The sequence below is a fragment of the Neopelma chrysocephalum genome, unplaced genomic scaffold, assembly GCF_003984885.1.
Source record: "Neopelma chrysocephalum unplaced genomic scaffold, ASM398488v2 Primary Assembly neopelma1_123, whole genome shotgun sequence".
NCBI classification, from domain to species: domain Eukaryota; kingdom Metazoa; phylum Chordata; class Aves; order Passeriformes; family Pipridae; genus Neopelma; species Neopelma chrysocephalum.
The window spans coordinates 1,678,530-1,691,341 of NW_020897785.1; the positions used below are offsets into that span (position 1 = coordinate 1,678,530).

General features: G+C 50.1%; 1 protein-coding gene across 2 annotated transcripts in view; it reads right to left on the bottom strand.

Annotated features, from left to right (window-relative positions):
• Positions 1 to 9,391, bottom strand: part of EXTL3 (exostosin like glycosyltransferase 3) — a 132,414-nt gene extending 123,023 nt beyond the window's left edge. The window contains exon 1 of one of the 2 annotated variants that reach the window (XM_027697844.1): positions 9,352 to 9,391. The gene's annotated coding sequence lies outside the window, so the exon portion shown is untranslated. Of the gene's footprint in view, positions 1 to 8,613; positions 8,634 to 9,351 lie in introns of those variants that run through there. The other variant, XM_027697845.1, reaches the window with a different exon arrangement.
• Between the last annotated feature and the right edge of the window lie 3,421 nt (positions 9,392 to 12,812).

Genomic DNA, 12,812 nt, shown 5'->3' on the forward strand with positions numbered 1-12,812 from the left:
GAAGCAGATAAAAATTCAAAGATTGGACTTCCTTGGTATTTTTATGTTAATCTACACAGCTTTAGGGAAATTGTTGTGACTCCAATTCACTCCGAGCAGTCAGAGCCATTCAAGCACCTACCAGCAATTTTCCTACCTGGCAGTCTATCTCATAAGTCAACCTGATGCATTATCTTCCCTGCACAAATCTGTCATGAGCACCAGGCAGGCTCCCCCTCGGTCTTGATAAGCAGGAGCAGACCTGACTCATCCTCTTTTCCCCCCCCTTTCATCCTGATTTGTATCGTCTCCTTTACAATTTAGTTTTCCCACATTGCACAAGGAGAAGGGATCAGTATGTGTGTAATGTGTGTGCAAGGGACATCAAGAGAAAGAACGTGTTTTTAATCTCCACCTACTCCTCTGGCTAACAGTTCCTTTTGCTTCATCTCCTTGGAGGTATTTTAGCATTTAATTCAAATGAATTCTCCTTTTCTTTCGCTTTTATTGAAAGAAAACAATAGGACACGGGAGAAACCCACGCAGGAGGAAATGCTTCCTGATCTGGAGTGCTTGGACTTGCTGAAGCCTTTTGCTGTGTCTCTGCAGAAAGCAGACAAGCAGCTACACCTCTCCCAGGGCTACTTTTGCCCAAATTGATGCTGCATTTCAACCAAAAACCAGTTTTACTGCAAATAGAGACTGGCATCCACCGGCCTGAGGTCTACCAGGGCAACAAAGCTCTGGCTCCGGTTGATAGAGCTCCCAAAGCAGCTGGAAGATCTCTCTCCCTCACGGGGACTGTCTGGTATCCACTCAGGCAAACTGGAGCTGCACCTCTGCCCCAGGCTCAGGGAGTATCTGGGCTATCCCTCGTGCTTCACTGCCTGTTCCCCATGAACTTATGCAACCCTAATAACCCTTCAGAACTTACTGGGGTGGTGAAAACAGACAAACACATGGGTGGGTGGATGAGGCTGAGGCTCATTTTGTAAGAACACAACACAGATGTGTCGATTGTGGGGGCAAAAAAAGGGTGTGTTGCCATGGATCTGAGCAGAGATCCCAAACACTGAGGTATCCACAGCTCAGCAACCTAAAGATTCGGGTGTAGCCACACGGAAAAATCGGTATTTGGATGTACTTAGGAACAGGCAAAGGTCTAAAATAACACGTTCATGAAGAAATCCATAGCTCAGCTTCTTTCTTCAAGACCAATGAAGGGCAGCGTTGGAATGACACTGCCAAGGACACAGACAGGACCACTGACAGCACAAGCAGAGGTTGCACCACACTCCCAAACTGCTTCACCAACAGCTCTGGGGTTGGGCCACAGACATGGGAAGAACAGAGCTGAGATGGACCTGTGAAATCCCATCCCCTTTCCTCCAGGCTGCTCCAAGTTCTACTTCAGTCCTTTTTTTTTACAGGTATCCCCCCAGGATTCTCCAGGATCTCCTCAGACTACGGTTGTCAGGCCCAGGTCAGTGACAAAGCAAGTAGAGCAAAAGCTGTAACTCATTAGCACCTTCAATTCTTAAAGATTTGTGATTATGTCTGCCTTTTAATGAGGCCTTCAAGGCAAAATTAAACACAACCAAACAACGAGCAAAAAAAAAGTCCTCAGGTGGTCAAAGATTCATTACAACAGGCAGAATCACTCCCTTCATCCTCTCTTAATTGAGTAGCCTGGCAAATTGATGAATTACAGTTAAATGATCTAGCTGTGATGCCCCTTGCTGATGAATGAAGAATATCCTGCCAGAGCCTCCTGATTCCAGGTGATGGGTCTGAACCCAGGCTGCAACACAATTCCTTGTGACTGACAAGCTCAGCTATTTCCCCTCTTAATCTTGCTAATATCTGATTGCATAAATCCAAGGTCATAATTTCCCAGGTGGATAAAATTGTTCGAAATATCACCAGCCCTCCAATTACTTCCAAAAAAAAAAAGAAAAAACAAGGTGAAGAATATTCTTTCTTGTAAGAGCTGGTGAGATCTCGTTGCTGGGAAATGTCTACACCCAAACCAAACCTTTGCTGGAGCGTGAAGGAGCAACTGTGGAGTTACATTTGTCATCTCACGGCCCAGAGCCCTTATCATGCAGCCCTCAAACCTCAGGGACATGGACCCCTGGGGACCAACACTGCTCATGTTCTGTCACAGCCCAGCAGATCCTTTCTTCTTTTTTTGTGTGTGTGTGTGTGAAAGTTTGATAGGAAGCAGCTTGGCTGACTGGGAAGGATTTCAAGATGTGGGAAGCAGGGAAAGGATAACTATTAATTGGCATCATTTTCTCTCAGCGCACACAAACACTTTCTAATAGGGGAGCACCTTAAAACCCCCATGCTCGAGCCTCAGCAAACACTTTTGGGATGCAACCTGACTTCTTCTCCCCATTTTCTTGTCCTACCAAAGGCAAAAATGGAAGCAAAAAGCTTCTCCACCTTGGCTGCACAAAACTTTCACACAGATCTCTGCACAGCATCAGCTGGATCCAAAGATGTTGTGTCATTTGTGAAATATTCCAGCACTTTATTGTGCAAGCTCCTAATTATTAATGTCTGTATTTCTGCAGTGAGATTTATGAGGTAGCTCAGGGTGGTGGATTTCAACTGGTTTTCCCTCAAATCTACAGATGGGAATCCACAGAAGTGGTTTTTTATCCCCTCAACTTCTGGAGTCTCCAGTGCAGAAAAAACCCAAGGAATAAACAAGCCCCTCAAAAGACGAATCTGGGATGAAAATTGTCCTTCTCTGCCTCTTCCACCACCACAGTGGCGGAAATGTCTTTTTTAAACAGCTCCACATGTCCCTTGGGGGAAATACAGCCAGAACTTTGCAAAATTTCACTATTTATCTGTTTTTAGGAGATGTTGCAAGCCTCCTTCCATCCCTCTGAGGCTTTCCAGACCGGCTCCAGAATCGGGATTGCAGCAGGAACAGGACACAGATGGTCCCCTGGAACCAGGAGAAAAGAGGCAAGTGATGCAAAAGGCAGTGGCCCCACGTAACCCTTGCGAGGGAGCCAGAGCCTGTCCCCGTGGAACAATAGCAGGAAGCTGTCCCTGGGCTGGCTGTGGCCTGGGCCTCCCAACCCAGGAGCTGGGGATGGAAAAGCCTGGCAAGGGAGAAGCAGAGAACTTCTGAGGACAAAGGGTTTCACTCCTGCTTGTGATTCTCACAGCGAAACGAAAGGGAAAAATTTAAAGCCTGGAAATTCAGCTGGTTTTGGAGGTAAACACATGGTTGGAAAGTCAAATGAAGCTGATCCCTCTTCCTCTCCGAGGAGATGGAACATTGGAAAAGCCTGTGGAGTGAGCAACCACTACCTGGACAAGTGGCAGAAAACACTCAGATGTATATATTCATATATAATTATTCATAAATATATATATTCAGATTTATATATTCACATACCTGTGCCTATAGAGATGTTGGGTCGCTTTTAATGCAAATATAAAGAAAACCCCACAACATCTTATATGGCTCCAGGATGTAGGATTTAAAAAAATAACCATCTCCACGTGCTGCTGCAAGAGCTGCACTCAAACAAGCGCTGCTGGTGCCAGGGAGTAAGAGGTGCTCAGGACAGGCAGGATAATGGGATCTCACCGTGTTCTGTTCCCTTGGAAGTAACTGCACTGTTATCAGGAGACGCAGGATATGAGGCTCTGACACTGCTCTGATTCATCCACTGGAATAAAGCAGACGTTTGATGGCATCTGCATTGCTGACTCAATCCCGTATCTCCCGGGCCGATCTTGTTGGTGCTGGGAGAAGGGATTTGGAGGGAAAAGTGCTCCGGTTGCCCACACGCAGCCGGAGCGCGGCCGCGGCTCCGCTCCTCGCCTCGGGGCCTCGCCGGTAAAAAACAGGAAAATAAAGAAAATAAATGCGTTCCTGCCTCCATCCCACATCCACCAGGGCAAGGCTTTCAGCTGGTTTTCTCCACCCTAACTTGGCAAAGCAACTTAAAGGAAAAAAAAAAGAAATTCCAACTGCTCCGCTTTCGGAATATATTTGAATTTAAAAGAAAGTCAACCTTGCCCTGTCTTCTCCTGGCACTTTATTCCCAGCCAGCCTCAGGAAGAAGGTGGAAGACAAACATTTTCTTGTTGAGGCTCATTCTACCTCCAAGCAGTTGTTTCCAAAGTCTGGATTTATTTATTTTATTGAGTTTCAGCTCTGGCACACCTCACTTTCTTCCTTTTGGGGAATAAACAAGAAGAGCAGCAGCCCAGCAAGTAACGAAACAGATTCTCCTCCAACTCCACAAGTCCAGGGAATAATTTTGGGTTGGAAGGGACCTGAAAGATCCTCTCGTTCCAACCCCCTGATGTGGCCAAGGACACCTTTCACTAGACCAAGTTGCTCCAAGGCCCACGGAGCAGATCCTGGTTGCTCCAACGTGGCTTTATGTGGGTCTTTATCCCCATGGCATGACCCAGGTTGGGTGATCTGTTTTGGACAAAGGTAATATGGGACAGGACTGTCTATGCCCCGTGTCCCTCCTGGTATTTTATTCCCTGAGGGTGCCAACAGGACCTCAGGCTGGGTCACAGCAAGTGGAGACACCATGCAAGAATGAGAGCTTTCCCCTTGCACATCCTCCCAGCCTGGCTCCCTGGAGCCCACAGAGCTCACAAACACAGTGTCCATGCAGGCTCTGGAACCTCTGGAATGAGCCAGGAGAGGAACAATCCCACAGGCTGGTGAGGCAGCCGAGGCCACGCCAAGCCCCAGCTCCCAACCTTCCACCCAGGACCTGAAAGAGCCAGAGGAGTTACAGCAAACAAGAACAGGCCTGGGGTTGGCAGGCTCAGTGCCCAGTGCCAGGACTCTGAGCCTCCTTTCCAGGGAAGTCGTGTCTCATCAAGCCTTGACTGAGCGCTGTCCCTGTCTTGCCGAAGGCTCTTCCCGTTAATAACACATGAGCTCACCTCTTCCCTCCACCGTGGCACTTCCCTGCTGGGTTCCCTCCCCTCTGAGACCCCACTTCTCTGCCAAACATGGTCAGAATCGATGCAGGGATGGACAACAAGGAGCATCTCCTTAATCCTCCCGTTTTTTGGGAGCTGCCTCCAACTATGCCACCGGCGTGCCCAGGTGTGCCCAGACCTTCAGGTGAACCAAGCAGCAAACCCTCCCTGGGCCTCACTGCATTCACATTCAGAGCTTCACTGAATTTCCCCCACCCCAGTTTGTCTCCACTGTTTAATTAATCACAAAAAAGAATTCAGGGCCAGGAGGCTGTTCTAGGACAGTGGCAGTACACAACCATTAAATAAAATATAAACACCTCATCTATTCTTCACACCAGGTTTGATCTTTGCTGTTTTCTTCTCCTTTTTTTCATGGTGATTTGCAATTTCTTTGGTTGCATTTCGGGAAGGGGAGGGCTGACTTACTGCGTAATCTCATTTTTGATCTATTATTAAATGCCTGCTTGCTTTTTTTCCTCTTTCCTCCCCCCCCTCACCCTTTCTCTAGGAAGCCTCAGCAGGAATTACAGCTGGAAAGAAAGGTGAACTGTGAAATGAAAGATGAGAGAGGAAAGAACTGCTTGAAAATTTTCAGATTTTTTGGCTGTAAGAAATCTCAGATTTGCAAACCAAGGCCAGGGCCAGGACTCAGCAAAAGGACCACAGAGCACGAGGTCAGCAGCACTCAAAGCATCCAGGAACATCTCTTTTTTTCCCCCATTTTCATACAAAATATGATCCCCACAGGGAGTTACTCAAACCTGTACAACTCAGACAGGTACAGAGCACTGTGAGGTGCAAATCCAGTGCTCCCTGTAGCAGCCTCTGGAGGTGGATCCCTTTGTTCCCAAGGCCACGCTGGAGGTGGGTCAGGATTGCTGGGTGATTTTTCTCAATGATTATGGCCTTATTAACTAATAAACCCACTCTTTAACCATCAGGAATGCAACCCAGGGAGAGTCCCAGCCACCAACGCTATTTTTGGGGAAAAGAGTAGGTTTTTAAGTGCCTTTGTTTTTGAAGAACAGCCCACGCAAGCAGCTGGAGGTTTTGCAGCAGAACTGGGCAAGTTCAGGCCCGTTTTGGAGGAAAAAGCATCCCCAGGCCACGTTCCATGGCAAACCCTCTGGTTTTTCCAGGGGAATGCAGAAAGGGCAGGGAGACAGCACGCAGCCCAGAGAGCAGCTGGGCAAAGTGCCACCATCTCCTTCTGCAACTGGACGTCCCAATACCACTCCTCTGGGAAAATCCAGTGGGTGTTTGGGAAAGAAATCCAAAAAAAAAATGGCACATCTGGAAAGAGCCATCCCTGGGTGGGAGCAGCCAGCAGATGTGTACGTCACATGCAAGCCACCAGTGCCCACCACTCCTCCACCACTTGGAGGGTCACCAGGACCCTGTCCCTGTCCTGCCACAGGGATCATAAAACCTTCTGTTTGACCATTTCCAGGCAGCTGCTCCCGGCACCCACCAGAGACCAACTAAAGGTACAATAAAGACAATTAAGGTACATGGGGCTGGAAACCCTTTTCTCCTTCCCAGAGAAACAGAAGAGATGGAGGAAGCAAAATGAACCTTCAATTCCAACTCACCCAACAACCACAAAATGCTTTTTGGGATCCCCAGTGACCAAATCACAGCTGCCACAGAAACTGATGTCGGCGACACGGGAGCAGAGGTTCCCTCACCTCCATATTTTTGCTGGATATGACTGACTCAAGTTTCTGGGCACAAAACAACTTGTAAAGAGCCTGTTCCCAGAGATGTGTGTCTGCTAAAAACCCCAGAGCTGGATGTCACCGTGACACGAGGGGTGTACGTGCCACCTCCTTCCTCCACCTCCAGCCTGAATCCCATCCTGCCTTCCCTTAAACTCAGCAAAAAAGAGCCAAATCCAAGCAACTGTCTACATTTGGCATTATCTGCTGTGAAATGTCAAACTTTTCAGCAGGAATTCCAATGTTTCCATCCTCCCTCCCTCCCCTCAAAGCACGAAGACTGGTATAAAGAAGCCAAAAATGTACTGGAGATGAGAAAGCATCACCTCCACCGGCCACACATGGACTGGAGCTGAAGGGGCCTCTCAAAGGACCCAACAAAGGGTCCTGATGGGAAAAAAACCCACCTGGGTTTCTCCATCCCCACGTGTCACCTCGGAGTTTGCTTCCCATGCATCCATTTATATGGAAATGCGAGGGCACGTGTGGCTTAAAAACCCCCTCTGAGTGCTGGAAATATTGTAATGGATGGAACCTGCTCAGCGTGTCAGAATCTTCCCTCCCTCCCAATGTAACAACATTTCACAGGCACTTGAGACGTTGGCACCTACGTTTCATCTGTTTTCTCAGGAGAAGATGGAATAATTTAACAAATCACACTGATTTTCAGTCTCAGCCGTAGATTCTGTGCCTGCAGCGCCGCAGCGAAGAAGCCACAGGTTCTCCAGGCCCATTCCAATGGGATCAGCAGGCTCACACCCCCCTCAGCAGAGCACATCAGGGCACGACACATCATTTCATTTTGATCTTTCCTTATTTTCTTCCCTACTAATACCCCACTTTCCCCACTCCTGGGCTTTGCCATCTGCCTGGATGGCACTGGGCTGCATCTCCTGCATCCCTGAGACCACACAGGCTCTTCCAGCGAGGAGAAAGCTCCTGCTCGAGGTTTCTTCACGGGCAATTGGGAACATTTACGGCCCCATATAAATGATTAGTGTCAGTCACCTCACCCCTCAGTCCTGCTCTGGAGAGGCACATTCCCACAATCGCCGGGACACATCTGAGCTCCAGCTCCCGGACCCCGCCAGGTCTGCAGCAGTGGCGATGGGCAGAGAGATATCTCAGCACCTTTTGTTTTCAACACCCCTCCCAGGCACAAAAATAACAGAGTTTTCCCTCCTTTGCAGCATCCTTTACCCCCCGAGCCCAGCCGCTCTGGCCACACATCCCTGGCAGAGCTGGCGGCTCCGGCTGCCGCAGGTCAGCCATGCTCCCACTTCCCACGGCTGCAGCATCTCCCGGCAAAAGAAACCCTGCAAACCCCCTTCCCGCAGCAGCCCGGGGGAGAGACACCCGAAGGAAGAGCTCGGGGCAGGCAGAGCACCGAGCAGCCCCCGCAGGGAGCCAGGTTTGCAGAAAGGAGCAGAAGTTTCTTTGCTCGCCCCCCGAGACGCGTTTGAAGGTGAAGGGTTGGACGTGGAAACATCTGGGAGCCCAGACTGCCCAGAGCAGAGCGGAACACAAAGAAACCCAGCCCAGCATGATGAAATACAAGTTTATTTGCTTTAGCCCGGGGCCAACTTCCCTCCCTGGCCCAGGAAAATGTCTTTAATGCTGCTCTGTCTGGGGGCTTTTCTGCCAAACAGGCTTTTAACCAGCAGACCGACCAAAACACAACGCGAGGGAGATGGTGAGTCCTGAGCACCCCCCCAGATCTATGACACGAAGGGGGAACGGAGCTGAGATCGGAGCATCCTGACTTCTCCAAGTCCTTTTGCTCTCCCTGCTGTCTCCTGGTTCACATCCCAGGACGAGGAGTGAACGCAGCCACAGCCAAACCACGGAGAGGGACCACTACACCGGGGATCCCGAGATCCCTCTCTAAGGGCGAGCCAAACCCACTCCTCTGCTTTAGGGGGCCACTCACCTCCTCTCTGACCATTCCAGGCTCTCCCTCCCAGCAGGGATTTCTCCTCGTGGCACAGGAAACCTTTCACAGCCGCCAATTTTCCTCGCATCCCCCATGGCCCAAATTGCCAAACTCGAAAGCAACTTCCAGCGGGGGCAGAGGAGCCCCCGCCCGCCGTTCAAACGCCGCCGTCACATTAAACCTAATTTATGTTGCACCATCCCGGCGCTGCGGGAGACGAGCCAGTGCCACCCCCAGGGCCACCGGCACGACTTTGCCCCAAACTTTGGGGATCTGGGTGAAATCCCAACCACCGAGCCGCCAGCTCAGCCAGGGGTCATCCCACGGAAAAAAATCCCCCTGCCCCGGGGACACCCCCAGCCTCAGGGACACCCCCAGCCCCGGGGACAACTCGGGATAGGGATAGGGAGGGGAAAGGGGATGGGGAGTGATGGGTCCCCTCCAAACCGGACCCATCCCGGGAAGGGCTGGTGCCACTCCCCGGGTGAGTCCGGGGCACCCCTCCCGTGCCGGGGGAGGGGGAAGCGGTTATAAAGTGAAATAACACAAATAAATAAGATATAATACTAAAATATATGAAATATAAGATACATAAGAAATCTAAGAAAAACGAGATAAAACAAGGAAATAAATTCTTTTTCAAATGAAAATAAATAAAATAAAATAGCACAGCATAAAATGAAATGAAATTATATATTCACACACACACACACACAAAGTATCCAGCCCCCTTACCTGGCGGGGCTGCGCTGCCCCGGGAGCCCCCTCGGCGCTGTCCCTGCGGCCGCAGCCCGGCGTGCGGAGCCCGCGGAGCCCCCGGCCCGGCTCGCTGCATTCTGGGAAGCGGCTCCCAAAAATGGGGGCGAAGTGCCCTCTGCTGGCATCGCCTGTCTGGGGTTCCCTGGGGCGGGAAGAGGCGGGGGGTCACTGGGGTGTGGGGCTGGTTTGGGGTTCTGATGGGGTGTGTATATATATATATATAAATATATATATGTATGTGTGTATGTATATATATGTATGTGTATATATATGCTTATATATGTATATACATGTATATGTATATATGTATTTATATGTATGTGTATGTATATATATGTATATATATACATATACATACATATACATGTATATGCATATCTATTTTTATACATATATTATATATATTATATATATTTTATATGTATATATATGGGAGAGGTGTGGGTTTTTATAGATATAGATAGAGATAGATATGAAAACACAGAATCCCAGAATGGTTTGGGTTGGAAGAGACCTTAAAGCTCATCCCGTCCCAACCCCCTGTCCCATTGGCAGGGACACCTTCCCCTGTCCCAGGTTGCTCCAAGCCCCATCCAACCTGGCCTTGGACACTTCCAGGGATCCAGAGCAGCCACAGCTTCTCTGGGAATTCCAGCCCAGCCCCTCAACACCCTCCCAGCCAACAATTCCTTCCCAATATCCCATCTAACCCTCTGCAAGTGGGAAGCTATTTCCTGTGTCCTGTCCCTCTATCCCTTGCCCAAAGTCCCTCTCCAGCTCTTTTGGAACCCTTTAGGCACTGGAATGGGCTCCAAGGTCTCCCTGGAGCCTTCTCTTTTCCATACCTGTTCCCAGGCAGCACCACAAAAAGGTACCTTAAAACACCTCTAGAAAGGAAGTGGGAAGCACTGCTTTGGAGAGGAAGGGGCAAATATTGGGGAACATCAGCTTTTGGGTCGTAACTCGTGGCTGGAAGTGTGAGGTTCAGAGCATTCCCCTTGTGAGAGCTTACTAGACACACATATAGAGTGGCCTGAGCTATAAAAATGTACAGTTTGATGTATTGGGAATGTATAGATTGATGTCCTGTATGTACCCCAGGGGTGTTTCAGGAGGGTGTGGGGTCAGGGTGAGTCTGGGGGCTCTTCTGCCCTGCTTTTCCCCTCAGGCATCTCCTCTCCTCTGTGCCCAGGCTGCTCAGATGGGTAATTAATGCTGCTCAGGTGGGTAATTAATGCAGCTCAGGTGGGTAATTAATGCATCTCTGTATCAGGATCAACTAAATATTAATGAGACTTTGTGGCTTGACCTCCCTGGGTCACCTCTGGAGGAGCTTTGCTCTGCTGGGCCCAGTGGGATCCTGCTCAAAGGCCAACCAATAATCCAGCAAAACCCTCAAGGAAAGAGATCCCTAAGGGATGACGATCCTACACCCAGCCAGGGTGGGATCCACCCCAAAAATGGGGTGAAATCCCAAATACTGCTCTGAAAGAGGGTCAGCAGGAGCCCTCACATGCTTTGATTCACCTCCCAAATTCGCAGCGGGCTCCTCTAATATAATTCCTGTTTCCTTCCTAACAGCAGAAGCAGCTGCAGGTCATGGACAAGGAGCCTGGAAAAGAGCCACCAGTGACAACAGAGAATTGCCAAAGGACTCACTGGAAAACCAGAGGCATGAGCAATCCAGCTGTGTGCACAGCTGGAACTCAACTTGTCTCCCTTCTTTTCCATGGCAAGAGCAGCCAAGTGACCCATGGGCAGCCTTGCAGGTTCTTCTGATGCCACCCTGTGTCTGCTGCAGGTGGGAAGTGACATTTCAGATCCCACCAGTAGCTCACTCTGACTCAAAAAGCGTCTTTTTCAACCAAATTCCCCATTCCACGGGCTCTGTTCTCGTGATGTCTTTCCACATGTTCCTGTTGCTTCCCAGGAGCAGGGATGTGACTCTGGGGAGATCGGGGTCCCTTTCCCAACCAACACTTGGCCAGGTTCTGGGGAGGGCTGCAGGAATGTCTCAAATCCAAGGAAACCCCGTTTTCCTGCTATAATGTGGTGTGTTTGCAAAGTCTCATGTCCAGAGCAGCAATGGCCGTTTGGAACAACTGCTTAAATAAAGTAAAACACTGTGGATGTTCCCTGGAACTGGCCAAGGACCGGGACAGGGGGTTCCTTACAGGAAATTTTACCTGTAACTGATTTTTCTGGCACAGTTTCCTCTGGCTCCAGGTGGCAGCTTGGACACAGATAATCCAATGTCTTCAAAGGGGCCGGTTGTGCCGGGACCTTCCCCATGAAGCAGAGGATTTGTGGAGATTACAAAGCCTTCAAACACTCCTCCTGGTTATGGAGCATCCAGGTCTGGACAGACAGACAGGGAAGAGTGAAGCCACCAAAGAACATCCCCTCTCCATCTCCTGCCCCCGGGGCAGCTCCCGGGGTACCCGGAGGGGGAGTTTAATCTTTTCCATTCCATTTTAATCAGCTCATCAGCGACAGGCATTGACAGCAGGGCTGGCTAAGAGGCTTAGGTCTATTATTCCCGAAGGATTAGCCTTTTTGATCCTAGTGGAGGGAGGTGGCTGCGTCTCAAACCTCATTGGGGGGTGTGTCACGTCAGCAATCACCTGCAAAACTGGCTCCCCAATACCCCCCTGCCCCTCTGTTATTTATTTGCACAGCCCAGGGGCTCCTTCCTTTCACCCCTGTGTCCTATAAATCCCTGCACCAGCCTGAGGGGCACCGTGATCCCATATGGACCCTGTAGGATGGGGGGGTGTCTTCCCAACAGCCTGGATGGGACCATACAGGGTGCGGGGCCAGGCCTGTGGGTTTGCACATGTGCCCTTATGTGTGTGCATAGAACAACAAGGCCTGACCCTAAAAACTCTCAGAGGCAGAGAGGTCCTCTCCCAAAAGCTTCTTATCCCCATCTGACACTCTGAAACTTGGAATATATGGGCATGGAGGGAGTTGGGGCGCGATGGTGCATGGAAATCTCCCGTGACAAGGAATTTTGGGGAGCTGAACTGGGGGATAGGGCTCTGCTCCCTCCTCCTGGGTGCTCATCTCACATGAGCTGAGCTGCACCTGGAGGCATCCTTGGGTCCCTGGGGTGTCAGGAAGACACCCACTGGAGTGGTTTTGGTCCCTGGGGTGTCCAGGAGACGCAAAAGAATTGTTTCCCCTTCAGCCCTCCTACGGGCAACAAAATAATCCCAGACATCCCAGGTGAGGTTTCTCTGGGAGTGGCTGGAGACACAGGACTCCTCTTGCAGGGTCAAAGGTTGGATATTCCCGTGTCTGTCCCCCACGTCTCCCTCCAGGGCAGGACATGGAGCAGAGGAAGGATCTGCACGGTCCAGGTGCTGCTCACTGCTGTGGGGCACCAGCAAAGACAAAGAGCATAAACCAGCACAAACCTCCCGTTTGCAGCTCGA